General features: G+C 34.7%; 1 long non-coding RNA gene across 1 annotated transcript in view; it reads right to left on the bottom strand.

Annotated features, from left to right (window-relative positions):
* Positions 1 to 282: 282 nt before the first annotated feature.
* Positions 283 to 17,335, bottom strand: part of LOC108385369 (uncharacterized) — a 45,847-nt gene continuing 28,794 nt past the window's right edge. The window contains exon 3 of the long non-coding RNA XR_012122658.1: positions 283 to 1,244. This is a non-coding gene — a long non-coding RNA (uncharacterized lncRNA). The remainder of the gene's footprint in view (positions 1,245 to 17,335) is intronic.

Below are 17,335 nucleotides of genomic sequence, written 5' to 3'. Positions count from 1 at the left end.
TCACACCTTAGAGTAAAATAAATCTCAGATAAATTTAAGACTAGTATTTGTATTAAAATATAAAGTATATGTAAATATTATTAGGGATTTGGAAACAAACTTTTCATGTTTACAAGGAAGGCAGAAAGTCTATTTTAAGACTATAATTGATAGAAGAATGTATAATTTCATATAGCAGAAATATTGCAAACAAAGATGAAATAACTATATTAAATATACAAAGCTAGGAAATATAATTGGAGCAAATACAATAAAATGTGGATTAATAACTTTGACTTACAATAAACTTAAAAGTAAATGAGAAAAAGACAAACTTGTAGTCATAATAAATGACATAACTAAACAGTTTTCAAAAGAAGAAATATTGATCATTAATAAAGATATTTAACCAAACAGATAATAAAACATATAAAACTTACCCGCTTTGATATAACAATTTAAAACTGTCATACGAAGTATCGTTTTTTAAAAGAAAAAGTAAAATCCATCATTGGCATACATTATAAACAGTAATGTGAATTGAAAAACCATTTTGGAGAATAGTTTGACAACAGGTTATATGACAAAAATTTATGAAAATGTTGATTCACTTTGAGGCATCAACTCTACTTCTAGAATCTTATACTAAGGAAATCATCAAATCTGTGTGAAATGTGAATATACAAAGCATTCATGGTGGTCTTTATTTATAATACTATCACCCATAAGCAACTTTAGAATAAATTCTAGATGGCCATTAAAAGCCATTTAAGGTCTGTATTTATGGACATGTTGATAAACACAATGTAAAATATAAAAGCTTTTTAAAAATATCACATTTAGTATGATCTCATATTAGTAAGAAATATATGTGCCTGTTGAGTAGCAGTAGGGAATTCATCAAAAGATGTGAAAACTTAGATAAAGAAACATTATGTCTAGGGAGGTATCGCAGGTGATTTTTATCTTGTTCACTTTCTATGTATGTAAGACCATATGTCTTGAATAAATTTACAATGCATTTATAATTGCAACATGTTACTGTAATTCTTAAAAAAAGAAAGATATTGCCCAATAACAAATCAGGTTTAAAAAAAAAACACACTCCTGTAGTTTCCAGTGGCATTTGCTAAATACTTGGAATGTCCACCTTGAGGCCGCCCCCTGTGGAATTAGAAACACAGCTGCTGTGTCTTGTACAGGAATACTTCTAGATTCCAGATTATGTTTTTCTATTTTTCCTTTTCTTCTTAGTTTTCCAGAGTCTGAGAAGATAAAACATCATGAATTATTAATCTATGGAAAAATTATCAGGAGAAAAGACCACTTTTAAAACCTTACATTTTTTAATAAATAACTGACTTTGTTCAAGGACTTAAATGTTCAAAACACTCATGATTTATAGTTTAGACATCCAGATGTATTTCTCATGGAATGCCAGATATATTTTCCAGATGTGTCGTTTATGAGGCTAGATTATTTATCACAGGTGTCATGGTTTTTCTGTTTTTGTTTTCTCTTTAAAATTATCTAATTAGCTTAAGAGGAAAGAGGAAACCTATATAATTAACTTTAGAAACTGGTTACTGAGGCAGATTAAGCAGGTCAATCTCAAGACAGATGTGCTAGAAGCTGTCAATAGTTGATCTATAACATTAACATGTATCATTTAGGGTGGATTTTGTCAGAATAGCTTTGCCTAACAAAAAATATATTGCTCCGTTGAGTATAAAATAGTCTCCTAGAGATGACATGATTTTTTACTTTTGATTTTGTATTTCATGTAGACTGTGAATATTCAATAAACAAGTAATAGTAGAGATATGGCTAATATTGAGATAACACTTTTACATTCCTTTAAAATATTCATCAAATATTAATTTCTCTTGTCTATTTCCTAGGTTGAAAGACACTGTGTGCCTTATTAGGAATTTTCCTTTGGATAATGACACTGATTTTGCTATTGCTGCTTCTAATAATACATCCACCACAAAAATAAAACTTACTGTATTTATTTAATACTTCAAGAGAGACATCAACTTTACAATTTTCCCATTGTATAGGTTAGAAAACTTATCAGTGAAAGATGTATGGGTAGTAATTGGTGGAGAAGAAAAACCCAAGTCTGTCTGTTTCTGATTTGACCATGGCATCATACTGTGTCTTTGACAATATATTCTGGAATGGAGAAGATATATTTCTTTGTTTTTTTTTATTGTTGATGAGCATGTTTTATTTATTTATTTATTTATTTTTCAGGTGTACAACACAGTGATTCAACATTTATATACATGATAATTCTAGCTACCAGCTGTCACCATACAAAGTTGTTAACAATATTTTGACTATATTCCTTATGCTATACATTACATCCCGGTTACTTATTTATTTTACAATTGGAAGTCTGTACTTTTTTTTTTTTAAGAGGGCATCTCTCATATTTATTGATCAAATGGTTGTTAACAACAATAAAATTCTGTATAGGAGAGTCAATGCTCAATGAACAATCATTAATCCACCCCAAGTCTAATTTTTATCAGTCTCCAATCTTCTGAAGCATAACGAACAAGTTCTTACATGGAGAACAAATTCTTACATAGTGAATAAGTTACATGGTGAACAGTACAACGGCAGTCATCACAGAAACTTTCGGTTTTGATCACGCATTATGAACTATAAACAATCAGTTCAAATATGAATATTTGATTTTTATACTTGATTTATATGTGGATACCACATTTCTCTCTTTATTATTATTATTTTTAATAAAATGCTGCAGTGGTAGGTAGATGCAAGATAAAGGTAGAAAACATAGTTTAGTGTTGTAAGAGAGCAAATGTAGATGATCAGGTGTGTGCCTGTAGACTATGTGTTAATCCAAGCTAGACAAGGGCAATAAAACATCCACGGATGCAGAAGATTTCTCTCGGAACAGAGGGGGTGAGGTTCGACAAGATATATTTCTTTTAAGCAAAAATAGAATATAAAGACAAAATATCTTTTTGTACCATCCAGTATATTCTTGGTTCTAGTGTCTTTTTCTTCAAGACTCTGAATTCTTCTATACATGCATATATCAGGAGTAGAGACAAATAATACAAAAGTAACAGCTTTACTTAAGACATAAAATGCCAACCTAGAAATAAATGAAAATGATGCACAGCTACTACCGAGCTTCTGCCTACAGGTCCAGTGTTTTTTTTTTACCTCAGGCCTTCTCTTCTGGCCTTTCTGAAGACTATTCAGCATACCATTCTCCAACATGTTTGATTTGATTTTATCTCTGCCCCACAGGGTATTAGGACAGGGCAACTACACACACACACACACACACACACACACACACACACACACTTATTCATTGTGTCACTCACACACATGTTTTCTGTTTTAATTGAAAATACATTATGTACTTGAACATTAATTGGCCAACCTTTTTTCTGGATATACGTCATAATGTTTTTCAAACTTCAGTAAGAGTTTTTTGAGTTCCTTGGAGGGTCTTCAAAGTCTCTGAGAAGCCTCAGATATTCATGGAGAATTTTGTGTAAGTAGGTTTGTGAACTTTTTCCTTTGCAATGTCATTTCAAATACTCTTTACCAGGTACTACTGCTTGTGTTCCTCCTTCCTCAAGTGATGGTCCCCATTTAATTCAGTAAGAAGCAAGAGAAAGTACCTCTTGATCAGTTTTAGCTCCTTTTTCTTAATATGGAAATTATGATATACTTTCTCCTATTTCCTCTCTTTCCTCCTCTTCTTCACTCCTTTTCTTTAATGGATAACAGTGAATTTATATCTATAAAAGTAAACTATAAGAAAAGAGACAGGTTTTCATGAGTATATTCTGGCATAGGATCATTGCTGAAGTGTCATGTCAAAAAATGTGCTTGACTTGAAAATTACACTGAAATACATAAATTTTCTTTTCATACACCAAAGTACAGTCTGTGTCTTGGGGACTATGGGACAGATCTTAGCATGACCCCGTGCTTACACCCTGTATGGCTGGAAGTTCTGACTTACTTCTAACAATTAAAATAAAGTAAAGATGCAGACATGTGATGGGATAATGCCACTCCTGTGATTTGTGGTTGCTGTAGTGTGCGTAGGCATCTGTACATAGATATCAATCTGACTATGATTTTTGCTTTTCTCCCTTTTTGGTGTGAAAAGTTAACGAGCATGTTGTGAACCCTAGAGAGAGGGCCAGGCAACGAGAAATTGCAACTCTAGCAAGTTGAGAGCAGCTTCCAGCCATCAGCGAGAAAAAATGGGAACCTAATGCATACAACCACAAGGAAATGAGTTCTGCCAACACCCTGAGGGAGCCTAGCAGTGGATCTTTTCCCATTTATATCTCTGTTGAAGTCATAGCCCGGCCAGCACCTTGGCTGCAGCCCTGTGAGGACCTGAATGGATGACAGAGCTGGGCCAGGCTGACTCTTGACTCTTGAAACTATGAGCTAGGAAGTGCATGCTCTTTTAAGTTAACTAGGTTTGTGGTAATTTGCTACAAACCATTTAAGAAAATCAATACAGGCCCTGAACATAAATTTCCATTTTACTTATTTATATGTGCAAATGGTGGCTCACATAATTTCAGTGGAAAATCTGCTTAATAAAAAACTTACTTTACCAAAAGTAATTTACTCAGTCATTTGACTTGAATTTACAAGAAGTTTCTTTGAGTTAAAGAAAACCAGCTTGAATCTTTTAAATAGAAAGAGAGATGCCTTTTATGATTTGATTTATGAATATAATAATTGCATATCTTCATTTCACCTTTTGATATGATCTCAAGAATTTTTAAGTCTCTCCCAAAAATATTTTAAAAATTATACCATGTGAAAAATCTATGATTTATGAACTTTGGGAAAAACCAGAACGCTTCTTTCCAAATTTAAAGATCCCTATTTTGATTAAATAATTTGCATTTGAAATTACATATGGAATATATTTTAATATTTTATGACATGAAAAAAATTGAATTTGTGAATCAACTCATGGGACTAGATTATTCATAATTCTTTCATTGAAAAAAATATATCCTTGTCTTGGGAATGCTGCTTGCACAGTTTTTAATGATCTCAGATTTTTCATAGGGACCCACGTGGTGGATCTCACAGAGACTCTAAAGTTGTCTTTTGGAGGTTATCTGGATAGGGGTCAAGCGTGGGTAAGTAGTTAAGGGCTGAGAGGAAGCAAAGAAATTAAATAGCCGAGACAGAGAGATTTTGAATATATATATATATATAAATTCCTCTGGCTTCAGGAGAAGCTCCTTTGTTTTTTTCCAAAGAAAATTCCTTGGTCCATGATCTAGATTCTAGAACCTCCTATCTATACAGTCACCAACCTTCTCTTTCCAGGGCTCTTTAACACTTCTTTTTCTTTCCTATTGGTTGTTCCCTTTCAGCACATACTCTCTTTGCTCCATAATCTTTTGTTTTCTGCAAATGCTTTTTCAGATCTACCCCATCTCCTTCTTTAGCTATTATCTATTTCCAGTTTCAGTTAAAGTTTCACTTAAAATCTCTTACTGGTTTCTCTACTTTCCCTGCTCCATCCTGCGAAAAGAGTGACAGGCCACTCAGAGGGGAGTTCATGGCTCCCCTTCACCTTCGTGCTAAAAGCAGTCCCTGTGTGTGTTGCATAGTTGTTTTGCACACAATCATTTGTCTATTCTGCAGATAACGTTTCTCTGCCTTCCTCCTATATACTCTTTCAGAGTCTGTACTCTAAGCATCTGCCTATCTCATCTTGCCTATCAGAGTGTATGCTCCTTGAGAATAGGACCTGTTCCTGGTAATAAATACTTATTAAAAGAATAAATGACTCAAACTCTTACTCTAATATTGGCCTGGCAACAAAAGATAAATGGTTTCTGTAGCCAGTGAACACGAATAAGATCATGATACAGACCTGGAATTTATCTGCAAAATACCCATTCTAAGACTTTCAGCAAAGTAATTTACATGCTTGCTCCACTGAATCAATATGGTAACTGCTCTGTTTTCGGTCAGATTTCTGTCATCTTTCATGTGCACTGAGGCTACACACCTATTCTCAGAGCAGTTCAGCCTCTCATGACCCCACCCCTCCCTTGGCCTCTGGGAGCACTGAAGGTCTAAGAGAAGTCTTCCTTTTTTGAATTTATGTTTACCTTAGGGTCTACATAACTTCTCTTCTAATTAGAGAAGACATGAATAAATAACGTTTATATTCAGAGAAAGAGACAGTTTGGGTTTTAGATGAATAACTCAGGAGGTAGATCAGGCATGCCTGAAAAACTGGATACCAGGACCTAAGAAACTCAGTGCATATGTGGACTTCAGAGTTAGTCAAAACAGACTGTCTTGCGGCAGCTGCTTTTCATTATATACTGCAGGCTCTGAAGTTTACTTTTTTGTGTTTGTTCTCTCAGGATCAAAATCTTCTCTATTGGCCTTGATTATACAGAATTTCATAGTCTGGAATGGTTAGACCATGACCACAAGCGTTATTATCAGTTCTGTGAGTACTAGAGCCTGTTGTGCTTCTGAAGCTTCTGAAGACAGAGTGTTTGACACTGGGGTATTGTGGAGTGATCCAGATGGAAGATACCCTAGAGATATGATAAACATACAGCCTGTATTTTCTAGGGTAGTTTTCAAAGGGCTAGCTTTGTTGTGACTATTATTAGTACTTCTTAGAAAATGAGATTCTCGTTCTTAGAGATTTGTTCATCATTATAATAATAGTTGTTGTCCCAGAGAGCATTTTACATTCTTTGGGGAAAGTGTTTAAGAGCATGAGCTAAGAATCAGATCCACTCCAAATTCTGAATCTCCTATTAATAGCTTTGTGAGCTCCAACAAGAATAAGCTACTTAATATCTCTGAACTTTGCTTCCCTCATCGTAAAAAGAGAATTGGAGAGTATCTATAGTAGGGTTATTGTGATGGTTGAGTAAGATGGTTCATATAAATCATTCATCACCTAGTAACTGCTGAATATACATTAGCTGTTTTGATTATTAAAAGTGTTGCAGCTGAAAGAACAGGAACATAGGAAAGGAAGTTTAAGTAAGTGGCCTGGTGAAAAACTTAGAAATAGGGTTTGGTTGTAGGTTTCTTTAGTGACAACCCTTTGCACATTCACTTCACCACGCTCTTTAAACAGAATTATCTTGTGACATACTCAACCATATTGTTCACAATTCCTGACTGTGGGAAACCCAGTTCATATATTATACCTGCTTCCCTTCCATAGGAGGAGCTGGGAAGGTGGAGTGAGGGGGGTAGTTGTTTGGGATTGATTTAGAGAAGGCAAACCCATCATGCTTCTCTTTGTTTGTTATGGCTGATCATCAGTTAGTTTGAGAAAGAGCTGCAGGACACCTTGTCATTGGGGTGGATGTAGGGGTACTAATAAAAATATCTAGTAATTGGTGTAGCATGGGCACCAAACAATCAGAATGGACACAGATTAAGATCCTAGAGGTTGGTACCAAGTTTGTATTCTGTAGTTGCTAGATTGTGGGGAGGTCTGTAGCCTGACTCTTCCAGCCCAGAGGAAATATTTCAATATTATAACTATGGTACCAGCATGCAGTAGCATGCCAACTGACTGTCCCCCTGGACTTAGGTGCTTTTCATCCTGGTTACTGGCTTTGCTCCCAGTGCTGGATACTGTAGTACTTTTATTCAATGGTGAATTTTAAGGTGAGTTATACTACTATAATGGAAAGTGAGGACTACTTCAAAGCCAGAGTCAAGTCTGATTCCATAGCTAGAGTCCTACCCCAATCTCAGGATAATAAAATTCAACAACTTCAGTTGATTGTTGAAAAAACTGAGACCTGTATGGCTGACAGTGACAGAGTCAGAACTTCAACTCAGAACTTCTTACTTTTCACCAAGAGCCTTCTTATTACATCACATTTGCATCTCTAATCAACACCAAAATCAGTGTTAGTCTTCTCCATAAAAACCTTACCCCCTCATTATTTCAGCTCCCTTGTTGGGAGGTCTCTGATAGGGAGTGCCTATTGTAGTTGGAATCCTATCAAGCAAATGCGACCATCAAATATCAACATACGCAATGACTCAGAGCTTCCAAGAGCTTTGTACACACAGCTAAATGGTTATTCCAGTGGTTTGTTAAATTTGGTCCAGGATTATTTTTTAACACAAAAAGAGAGACTCCTATTTATTCCAGTCTCTCAAACTATTCTTGAACTAGGTACACTTGCTCAAACCAGATAAAGCTGTTTTTTTTTTTTTAAATTTCTGTCTGGTATTGATAACAACTTTTCCCATATCAAGATAAGCAATCAATGTATTTGTGGAACATATTGCCTTAGCCAAATACCCCGACATGCTTGGTGAAATGACATTATCTGGTTCCCTTGTTGCCTTCATTTCAGGAAAGAGAGGAAATTGGGGGATGCGCCAGACATCTGTAAACAAATGGATCAGAAAAGTACCTTCATGGTGCAAACTTTGTTCCATGTTTGTTTATTCTTTCATCTCTTGCTCAGAAAGAATTTCAGTTAGGTTAAGTGTTTCTTTATACAATTTCCGGAATTCTAATTGACATATTAGGTTTCTGAGGAATGAAAATGGCTTGTGACAAGTGATGCTAGAGATGACATTGAAATGGTCCATAAGGCACTTAAAAAAAAAAACTATATTCAAAAATCTGGACAACAGCTGTATAAGGTTTCCATAAATAAGAGAGTTTTTAATGTTTTCACTGTTATTTATTCTGTATATTTCCTAAAGCATATCATTACTCAACAGTTCACATTTGTCTATCTTTTCCTCCCACTCAGGTTTAAGTTGAATTTTATATATATACATATACACACACACACACACATATATATACACTTCGTTGTATATACTTAGTTGTATATGTTTAGTATATATACTTAGTTGAAGCCTATATTTCTGTTTCCTGTGGCATAGACCTTGTATCAACATCTTAAGTTTGTGATGAGTTTCAAATAAGACCCTGTGTAAATCACATAGAAAACTGGTTGAAATTTGTTAGTTATTAATAAATTTTACTTTTTAAAACTGATTTCAGTTCTAGTCTATGAAAAGGAGGAAGATTACCCTTTGGCATCCCTTAAGCTGATAGCAGGGATCTCTTCCCTTACCTTGGAGGACATCTTTGGGTCTCTGATTCTAGAATTAATCCCCAAATGTCAACTGGTTGTGCAAATTGTGCACTGCATGGATCTAGGAGGCATAACGCACATATACCTGAGGTTTAAAACAGCTTCTGTTTAGAAGCCAATGATGATTGGAACCTGATACTCCCAGAGGTCCTTCCTAATTAATGGACAATTTGGGAAAATACCGTAAAGAGCTCTAAGTTTCTATATTTAGGTGTTCTTTTTTTCTGTCCTCTCAAGCTGTTTCCTCCATCTTGCTGCCTCTACTTGCAGTTCCCTTGACTGCCTATTTGGTTTTTTCCACTCTGGACTTTTGGGTAGACACTTATTTTGGAGATGTGCTTGTTTTGCATTAGACTCAATCTTTCAAATGCCTTTGGCACCATAACCTGGCACCATAACTTATCCCATCCCACATGTATGTGTGGATGTAGCTGCTAGTACCTGAATTTCTTCCTTGTTTGTAAATGAAATGAAAAAGTATTCTTGCCTGTTGGTCTTTCCCAAGTCCTGAAGTGAGTCAGTTTCTTAGGAACGTATGGGTCTTATGCAGCCCCAACCTAGAGGAGGGCATCCCTCATTGCTTTATTTCATTCTTAATAACTCAAGGCTTGTCCAAGTGTGATCCACAACTATTACAGAGTTATCTGAGAATATACCACAGGAGTCTGAACATTAAGCTGCCTGGTGATTCTTCTTCACTTTAAATTATGAAGATGAGTATTTTAAAGTTCATTCTACTTTACCATCAGATTTCAACTTCCTCCTATTTTATACCATTGCCTCTATTTTCAAAAGTCCACCATCCCTTCCACCCTCCCTCATCTTCTGACTTCCAAACGTGTTACCCTGCCTACCTTGGTGTCCATATGCTTGGTGTCCATATTTTCTTTCTGTTATTTTGAACGGACTCCCCTTTCTCTTATAGAAACCTAACCATGCCATGAGTATACTGAATACATTTCAGTTTGCTCAAGGTCTTTTATGCTACCATATTCCATCTATTTTCCACATCATTAATTTTTTCCTTCTCTACTAGGTCATTCTCAACAAGACTCAAACATGCTATGGCATCCCACATCAAAATAGAAGAAAATAAAAACAGCAAACAAATGCCATAAAGAGCTCTAAGTTTCTACATTTGGTTTCCTAAGCTAAGTTTCCTAAGCCTCACATTATGTATATTCCCTCTTCCTTCTTTTCCACTTACTTTCTCTATGGCAGAACGCCTTCAAAGAGCTGTCTATGCTCACTGTTTCCACTTCGTCACTTCTCATTTTCTCCTCAACCTATTTCAACAAGTTTTCTCCCCAGCTGCTCTACTTAATATCCACTTGTCATCATTAGTAAGGACCTCCACGGTGACAAATGCCATTTCTTGTGGTGACAACAATTCAGTTCTCATCTTACTGATTCTCTTAGCACAGTCTGTGAGGAGATTACATCCTCTCTTGAAACCTTCTTATCCTTTGGCTTCTGGAAAAGCACAACTCTTGGCTTCCCTCTCCTCTTATGAGCTCATTCTTTTCCTTCTCTTTTGAGGACCCATCTACTAGTTCTAACCATTAAATCCTGCAGTGCTGAGATGATTTTTCTAACTATAGTCACCCCCTGGGAGATCTGGTCCACTGTTATGATTTTAAAGATCATCTGTGTCCCAGTAATGCCCAAAGTCAACTCCCAACACTCCTCTGAGCTCCAGACGGCTCCATCTAACTGCCTTCTCAACGTTTCCAATTGGATAGCTAACAGGTATCACAAACTTAAGACATACAAAACAACAGTATTACATAGTATGTAAAATGTCCACCAAAACGCATGGCATGTAGTACGTACTCAATAAAACTGTTTTCTCTATGAAAGTATGAATATTTGTTTTAGAAAAACAATCTGGTGAAGACAAAGCAATAGAAATAAAAACAGAATTATCGATTTTTACCTCCCACACTCTTTTCCCTTAATCTTACCTTTGTCATTAAACAGCACTGCCTTGAACACAGGCTCAAAATATAACAGTTGTCTTTATTATCATTCTTTCTCTTACATTCTACTTTCTACTTATCAGTATTCCTATAACTTTATAGTGTCACTGTATCTTGAATTTTAACCCTTTTCCCTACTTCCACTACAGCCTCCTTAGTTCAAATGGCCATCTTCTTTTCTCCTGGACTGGTTGTTTAAATATATTCTCTATAGTTCCTAATAAAGACTAACAGAAAGCTCAGTGTCAAGCAATGTGGATATATGCACCAAAAAGAAGTATTGTCCACAAAATATACTTGCATTTAGATGTATAAGAAAGGATTCACAAAGGTGCATAATGTTTTATTTTGTTGAGCAGATGAACACAGCCTCAATTGCTGCCAAGTCTGGATTTTGTTTTGGGTTTGTTTGTTTTGTAAAAAATCAGCCTGAAGTTATGGAGTAAGGTCAATTAAATATTACTAGTCAGATTAGGTTGTTTTGAAACCTCTAACTCCTTCATTATTGCTCATATTTAAAGAGATTTTTAGATAAGCAAGTTGTTCAAATAAGGCATAGGTTTTGGAAGTTTTTTAAACTGACTCCAGAATTAAATTTATAAAGGTATGACAATATCTGTTTTTTCTTTTATCCAGAATTCCTGGGTGGAAAGTAAGACATAAGATGGGACCAACAGTTTCCCTTTGAGGGAGATGGTATTACAGAAAGAAACTGAACTGCTGGCTCATAAAACCCATAATAGAAAAATAGAGTGTCTCAAAAACTTTGACAAAATGGGAAAATAATATTAAAACATAAAATACTAAAACATGGAACAAAAAATATAAAATTTGGATATGTTAACAATTAATTTAGTGAATAGAAACACTGATGCCAGACCACCCCATTTCATCACCCTTTCCAAAAGGCACTGGAGGCAGTACCTCTGAAGATGAAATCTACTAAGCTTTCAAGAGAGAGATAAACCTTATATAAATTGTTAGATAAAATATAGAAAAAAGTTGTTTAAATCATTTTATAATGACAGTAGAAACTTGATTACAAAAGTTGGTAAGGATAGTAAAAGAAATAATATTGCAGATAAAATTCTTGGCTAGTGTAATCCAATAATGCATCAAAAACTAACGTACTATGAGTAAGGAGAATTTATTCCAGGAATGTGAAGATAGTTCAACATCAGAAAAACTAGTAAATATAATTAATTATCTTAGTAGTCCAAAGGGGAAAAATAACATAATTAAAAGATTATGTTAAAATTTAATTGATTTATGATTTTTTAAAAAATTCAGAAGATAAGTCACATAAAAAATTATCTTTGAAAAATACTCCAAAAATTAAGAAAATGTAACACTTAATTGGAATCATAATTCTTAGTGGGAAAAAATATTCTCTTTAAGTTACGGACCAAAGTAAGTTTAGCAATTATTACAAAAAATAATCAACAGAGTACTGAATGTCCTAGGTAATGCAATGCAAAAAGAAAAAAATAATTAAATGGTAAAATTTTGGAAGAGAAAAAACACTATGATTATTTGTAGATAATATGAATGACTGTATATGAACTAAAGGAATTAACTGACATTCAAATTAATAAGAAAATTTAGCAAGGCTGCTGAAAAGTACATAAATCTAAGAAATCAACATGGTTTCTTTACTAAAGATATGCATGAAATAAAAATCCTATTAAAAGAGTATAAAAAATCTATAATTTATCTAGAATTTTTATTTTTTTAATTTCAATAATATATTTTATTTTAGTTTATTTTTGGTTATTGAAGTATAGTTGATGTACAATATTATACAATATTATATTGGTTTCAAGTATACCTCACAGTGGTTCAACAGTTACACACTTTATTAAATCCTCACCCAACCTAGGGCAGTTAATGTCAGTCAACATACAAAGATGTTATAGAACCATTGGCTATATTCTCCATGGATTTACTTTAGCAGAGTGCAAAATAGCTTTATGAAGATAACTTTAAAATTTATTAAATATTACAAACAAGAAATACCTGAATAAGGGGAGAGAAATAATGTGTTTGTCAATTATATGTAACATTGGAGAGATACTAATTCTTCCAAAAGAATAAATAAATTAAATGTAATTCTACTCAAAGTTATAACAGACCTTTGGGACATACTTGAAAACTGATTTTACAATATATATGAGAGAAAAAGTTTCATGAATAACAAAGATTATTAAAAAAAAGAGTAAGTTGAGTGTTTAAGCAAGTATAAACACAAAGTATAAATATGTATTAGTAAAAACAGTTTGACACTGACATATTTATAGGTAAATGGATTAGTGAAATAAAACAAATATCATACATGCACAGATAATACATGCATATATATTTTTGTATGATACAGGAGGCATAAAAAAATCACTGAGGAAAGAATATATTTTTAGTTCATATTTTTTGGGGAAAAAGACTCCTATGTGGAGAAAAATAAAGCTAGATCATCCTTTCTTCACATATTATACAAGTATAAACCACAGTGAAAAGCCAAATATAAAAATAACCAGACTAATAACCACTTGAAGAAAATGTAGGAAAATATCTTTGCATGCTCCAGATGGAAAAGTGCTTCTGAAACAATACTCAAAAAACAAATAGAAAGTGGATTGATTTGATTAAGAAAAACTTAGATTTTCTTCAACAAAGGACCTTACAGACAATGTTAGCAGATGAGCGATATACTGATAAGAGAGTAATATTTGAATATAGTAGAAAATCATCTAGAAAAAGAGGAAAATCACATAAGAAAGTTAAGTATATAAATAAACAAGTCAAAAAGGGAAATTGAACTCAACATGTCTATAAGATACTCAAATTTATAGGAATCTGAGAAACACAAGTGAAAACAATAACTTACACCCATCAGCTTAACAAATATATAAAATTAATTTTGCCAAGTGTTCTTGAGATTGGGAGGAATGGTCACATGCTGCTATGAATGTTCAGACAGTTGCAGTCTTTCTGGGTAGCAATGTGGATGTTTAGTAAAATAAATTATGGTAGTTCTTAAATAAATATTCCTACTTCTATAAGTATATGCCAGACAAGTTATACAGCTCCATAAAAGGGCTGGTAGGAAGGAGTTCATCAGAGCAGAGTTTAGGGAAATAAGGAATTGGGGTGACCTGGAGTCCATTACTGCAGATAAGGATTAGTAGAACGCACGGACACGTTGACACATTTGCACTGATGGGCCACTATGCTGCAATTAGAAGCAACAAACTAGACTGATAACAGCAACATGGACAGTGGTAGGGAATAAAAATGCTGAGTTATAAAATAGAAAATGGAATTGAAACAAGATCTCAAAGGTAATAGTTTTTATATAGATTAAAACATAAATACACATAAAATAATGCTATATTTATTTCAAGAATAAATACACACACACACACACACACACACACACACACATACACACACACACCTAAGACTGCACTAAACACTTTGTAATGGGATCATCCTAAAGGTAGGGGAGGTAGGAAAAAGAAGCGGTGTTATTGGGATTAATTGGGCATCACGTGCAATGATGTGAGGAGACTGAGTTTTTCTTAGATAAAATTGTCTGAGAAAGCTACTAGAACATTTTGCCCAGAATAATTTAATGGTGAAACTATGTCTACTTTTATTCCTTGCCATCAGAATTTCTCAGTTCAGTCTTCAGAGACTAATGTTCCTCTTATGCCAAAGAATATACTTTCTTCTCTGAAAGCTTGTGGAACATCCATTAATATTAATTGAAGTTGAGGGTATAGTTGACAAAAACCAAGGGATATCTGGTGAAATACTAACAAAGCCCATCTTCAGAAGTTATATATCATTTCTCCCCAAACAGGACACACACTTTCAAGGATGCTTATTTAGCCATGTGGCTCAAAATCTCTGGCTGATATAAACTTTGAAATCTATATAAGATACTTGGTAGACACCAGTAAAGATACATTAGCCTAGTGTACATATATATATATATGTATATATATAATCACACATATAATACATATTATAATATATATAATATCTTGCCCTTTGAAGGTGTGTGGAACAGATGCAGAGCAATTTGTAGTAGTTTGAATATAGACATGAATATCATAACTAAAACATTGCTGAATTGGAGAGTAGAAAAGTAATTTTTGTGCTCTCCACTGAGGCTTTATAAGACCTGCTGTTCCAGAGAATTAAATGCTGAGTTGTGTATTACAAGACGAAACATGTGGTACATTTACAGAAGTTCCCTTGCCAAGTACTCGAGATGATGGAAACTCTGGGGAAACTTTCAAGGGAACTTTATATGGTAGAAAGAAATCTGGATTTAAATTGTGAGGATGTGCCTTAGATTCCCTCTGCTGCTTATTTCCAACAGCTCGAGAAAGCATATGCTAGTGCTGAACCTAATTTCCTCATTTGTAAAATGGTGGATAAACAGGGCTTACCTGCTAGAGTATTGCCAGACTTAACGGCAGAACAAATGTGAAAGACCATTAGCAAATTTCAGCTGTCACAACGTAAGGAAAACCAGGAGTATTGATTGTCTACCCTCCCCGAACCAGGTCACCTCATCTGCTTGGAAGGAGAAAAATGAAACAAAAAGTGAATATGGAATAGAATTACTGTGAAAGCATAATACAAGCAGGAAAGATTCTGGAGAACTCCACATCCATTCAGACACTAAGGAGAAAAGTTATATCAGAACCTCAATCTCCATCAAGTTTTCTTCCAGCATTAAGCTATGATCAGACAAAAACCCTGAAGATGAAACTCATTTTCAGGCCCTGTAAATTTGAGATTTTTAACGATATTAGAACTGAACATAGCTCATTTCAAGAGATGAAAATTATAGTTTGGAAGGAAAATCTGGGTGAAAAATTAAAATTTTTCTTCCACACTGGGACACTTTCATGACTTATGAAAGATGCACACACTCTTAGGGCTATTCTGGCAAATGGGACATAGAGTCGCCCTAGGAATACAGTCATGTTTCCTAGGTTATATTAGATTGTAGGTCAAATCAATTCACAAACACAGTAGCAAAGCTGAATTTCTCTAATCCTATACTCATTAGCACAATTACAAGAATCATGGGAAATTTAGTGCTTTTTGGACTTTGCTCTTTCCCAGCTAGTTTGTGGAGTCTCCAGAGAGTAATTCCAGTGCTTATGAGTTCATTCTTCTTAGCTAATATTGGACGTTTTACTATTTCCTCAGACAAGTGTAGTGAATGTAGGGAACGTAGCAGTTTCCACTGCCACATCACGGTGCCAGCCATTTTAACTTTACTCAGGCATTCTGAGTCATGATGGCTCTCAGTATCACTCCTGATGTTTTCCTGGCTTCCTTCCTTCCAGATGTGAGCTTGTCGGCTTTATGCTCCTCAAGTGTTCATTCACGATACGCCAGTCATCCTTTCTTGTTTATTCTTTGGTCTCGCTGGTCTTCTACAAACATCGAGGTATTGCATGCAAAATCCCAATTGAAATTGTAGCAGGATCACTTTTGTTTTTAACTACTGCTTCTGCCCAAGACTTCTGCACAAGTTCCAAAAGAAAAAACATTGACTAAGTGGATAGTATGAGTAGTTCAACCACTACTGCATTAAAACGAATCCCTCCTCTCTATAACTGGATATACATTTTCATAATAGTTTAGGTGCCTTATCTCTCTCCTCCAGAGACTGATTTTTTTAATAATCATCCTTGACTGTCCAAAAATTGCAAAGAAGTGAGAGAAAATACAAAGAAGTGAGGAGGATATTCTCTGAATGGGAGTTTGATTAAAGACATAACAGGAGGCATAATTGTGTCCATACTGTAAGATTCCTAGGCTGCTCACATTGAACGGTGCAGTTAGGAAGTCATTAAAACCTGAGTGGCCCCAACTAACAGTTACTCAATTCATGCAGTCCCTGGAATTGAAGTAGTAGAAGAAAGGAGCCATTGTAGGTTTCTGAGCAACAGATGCCCATGGACAGTCATGTCTGCAGGAGGCCTTGGAATGGGTAAAGATTATAAACAGGGAGAACAGCTAGGAGTATAGGAATAAAACTTACATGTGAAATAATACAAATTTAGACTCTAGTGGGCGGTTGCGGGGGGAGGTGCGGACAGCAGGTAGAGGCAGGAAGGAGAACGAAAGACATTTTAAAGGAATGTCTTTAAAATGACACAGCTAACTCTTCAGGAAAATATAAGA

This window comes from Manis javanica, chromosome 11, assembly GCF_040802235.1.
Source record: "Manis javanica isolate MJ-LG chromosome 11, MJ_LKY, whole genome shotgun sequence".
NCBI lineage: Eukaryota > Metazoa > Chordata > Mammalia > Pholidota > Manidae > Manis > Manis javanica.
Note: the sequence above shows the minus strand (reverse complement) of the source record. Positions and strands in the feature narration are given on the sequence as shown.